The sequence below is a fragment of the Ruditapes philippinarum genome, unplaced genomic scaffold, assembly GCF_026571515.1.
Source record: "Ruditapes philippinarum isolate M1 unplaced genomic scaffold, ASM2657151v2 ctg2509_1_1_1_1, whole genome shotgun sequence".
In the NCBI taxonomy this organism is placed as follows: domain Eukaryota; kingdom Metazoa; phylum Mollusca; class Bivalvia; order Venerida; family Veneridae; genus Ruditapes; species Ruditapes philippinarum.
Genome location: NW_026864529.1, coordinates 50,896 through 54,676, shown reverse-complemented (window position 1 = coordinate 54,676; position 3,781 = coordinate 50,896).

The window sequence follows — 3,781 nt, the reverse complement described above, 5'->3', positions numbered from 1 at the left end:
AACTATGTGTTGTTTGACATTATTCGTGAGTTTGCCACAACAGTCAATTGCAATAAACGAATTGTCTTATGCGCGTTAATGTTTGTTCACGCATATGTAAAATCGTTGTATAATTGTTGAATACAAAACTCGGCAAAACTGTTTCTTAAAAACATTTATATATGCACCACTGCACTCTATATGCTTAATAAAACATGTAAGTCTTATGCAAATCTCTTGTAATTTTGTTGTGATTAATGCTTCCGAGGGATCACTTTATTTCCAGATTTTTATGTTGTTCTTTTTATTAAATTTCGAAATGAATAAACAACAAACTCTACTCTAAAAATAGATATGCATTCTAGACTAAACGACCCACATACAAGAAAAACAACATATGGTAAAGAAATTTTGCAACAGTGTAACTGCATAACAATCATTTTATCTATCATCTCAATTTTTATTTTAAGTAAATACTAGCAAACAAGCTAACAAGGGACAAACTGTCCAGAGTTTAAGTATTTCATTAAATAAATAACGTCATGGGGACAGTACTCGTAATGACGACACTGTAAAAGAAATTACAGAATCTTCTAAGAAGACAATCCTGTAATGAAATGTATTACGTTACATTTAAAATGAGATTGATATTCTCTCTCCATTAATACCACTAGTGTATATAGTCTCTCGTATAATTATACGGACTTAAGCGTCTTTTCTGATAAGTTTTGTGCATTCCAGTATTTATGTACTGAACATATTTGACCTAGTTTCATCACATTTTATCAATGTTTGAAAAACAAAATCTCAACATGCTACGATCCTTTTGATAGTGAATAATGCCAATGCTTTGTTCATATCCAATCAGTTTGGTAAATATTCAATGGATGTCACATAGTTTGTGTATTTTTTAAAAATTTACACGACCTATGAAAGCCCACTTGTGGTACTTCTGCATCTTAAAATGTATGTACTAGAGGTACTAAGGAATGCTGAATACCAATCATAGAAAGGAAGATAAAAAGTGATGATTTCAGTATAAATAATAAAAGATTACTTACAACACTTTTTAAGCTTCGTGTAATTGGTTAAAATCTTTCATATAACACGGAAATTAAAACAAGCAGTTTACGTATACTGCCCACGTTGTGATAAGCTGTAAGTTTGTAAAGTGCAGGTGCAATTCAGATTATTTACATATATCGCAGATCGAAATAGATCTCGAAACTCGCCACTGTCTATGTTCACTCCTCAGATACACGCATAACACGCACAAGGTTCGACTATAGTTCGTCTTATTGCTTTGCCAATTTTCATTTGTTCTAATAGAATATTACACCTTTTATTTCAATACTGTCCGCATCGCATGAATTAAAGTAAGATATGAATAAATAAGAAAACAATAGAAATTTACTTTTTATTTCCAGTTTGAGTATGACATCGCATTGCAAACGACTGCCTTGCAGAAATAGTATTTAAGAATGGAAGTAGGTCTTTTAAGGAAAGAAATTGTAAAAAAAAGATAAATATTTGCACTGACCCTTAAAATGAAAACACTGTTTTGAAATTGCATGCTGTTCAAATTATAGAGCAGCACTGATCATATTGTTGATAATACAAAGCAATTTATTCAACATTTCAATTTCAGTAAGTGTCTGTAGGTTACATGTCTTGTAACAGGTCCGTAGTCATATACCGATCAATATTTTCATAACAGTAGTTAAAACTACAACTTTCTGTCAATAGAAATTTCTAGAAATGGATCACATATGCATCGAAGCGAGTGGTAATCTTCAAATTATCTATATTACCTTACTCTCTTTATATGTTTCATCACAAGTAACTTCTTTAATCCCTTGATAGTAACGTATTGGAATATTGCAATGCTCGTTTATAAAAATTAAATAACGTTTCATGGAAAAATCCTACAGAAAGGCAAAATTTGACCACGCTATAAAGAATACGACAGACAATTACATCGTGAGTACAATAAGGGAAGATATTTGCTAATTCCTATGGGAAAACTGTTTTCATTTGATTAGCATATGACCTATATGTGCATCTATACATACGCCTTTCGTTATAAATGATAGCAATAACGATCTAAATTAAGGAACGAAGATTACATCAAAAACCTATCTTATTTTATAATTCAATGCAAATCTTCAATACTCTTATTCTCCATAAAAGAACACTCGTTAGCCATTTGACAACGAGCTTTGTCTATGTTGTAAAAGAGGCGATGCTTTGTATTATAGTTTTTAAGAAATACGTTTTAAGAAGCAGGTGCCTTCGTAATGACTAACAGGTAATTGAAATTAAACATGTAAATCCTCAATAGCTTTTGACATTAATTAACTTCTTTTCTGAATAATTACATCTAGATTCTAGTTAAAACAGTGTTGTGTCCAATCATTGAATGCAACATGTGATCCCTTTTATTTGTATGTAATGTATTTTATGTATAGGTTAATGTTTAATAATACGTATTTACAAAAATAATTGGTCAAGCCTGTAGCAGGCAGGCGACCAATTATTTTTGTTAATGCGTATTATTATGTTCTATAATGCTCCAGGTTTTCGGTTGTTGGACAATGCTTATTTTCTTTTAAGTGAAGCGTTCCGGTTTGTACTTTTTTCATTTTGCATTTTTCCACTTTTTTCCAAAACATATTTGACCTTCATTTATTTATATTTAATCGAAAAGGTAGCTGACAATATATAAAAAGAAATCTAAGTATAACAATACATTCAGCATAGATCAATATAATATATATGATAAAAATTGATATAATCAAAGTCATTTAAATTAAAAAACACCGGTGGTAAATTATTACAGATGAATTGCATTAAATCTTGTTCAACACGCAGAATCAAAGGTTTAGGGGTTAAGTACACGATCAACTGTAAGTTAGCTATCTTTACATATTTTATCTTATTGAGCAAAGAAACAGTGTAAATATAAACAATGGGACTTAACTTTATGATAACTATGTTAGACATAAGACGTCCCTGTTTGTATGATTAAATAAATAACCAAAAGGCAGGTTAAACCCCCTCCAGTTCATACACTTTACGGTACGGTTTAACGATTTTATTGCCAATGATCTTTTATATTCAGTATATAGCAAAAAAAATATAAAATGATTAAATCAAATCATATTTCATGGATGAGTCTATGTAGTAAACTGAAACGTAAGCGAAACATAAACATTAACTTTTATAGTTAAGTGTTTTGCTGATTTCTTATTTTGCTTAATAAGTATTATGCTAACTACAAACAAACAATAAACTGTTCAATAATTGAAATATTAAAGCAGCACACCTCCAGATTTCATGACAATTTTGAAAATGAAATTAAATATATAATATTGTATAGTGACCAAAAGGAAGCAATTTTTACATTATCAATGACATTTAAAACTCAAGTTGATTAAAAAAAAGAGGTTAAAACATGAAAAAAATGCCCCTTTTAACGCAGTAGAAATATAGATACACATAATAAAAAATTCACAATTAATTGTTCATAACATGTAAATTATTACTTGATTCTTGAATCTTTCTACTTTTCCTAAAATCTTAGTACATTTTTCACAAGTTTGATTTATTGAAGTATTTTCGCTCATCTGGAGGCATGCTGCTTTAAGGAAGGTAGCTATATCATTGCAATCATTGGTGTCACAGGATAAAGTCATATGACAGTTATATACGGGGTAATAATTTTTAATCAATTTCCAAAGAAATGTCGAATAAGCTAAAATATGTTGAATGGTTTACGTTTATCGCAGAATTTAGTTATTGG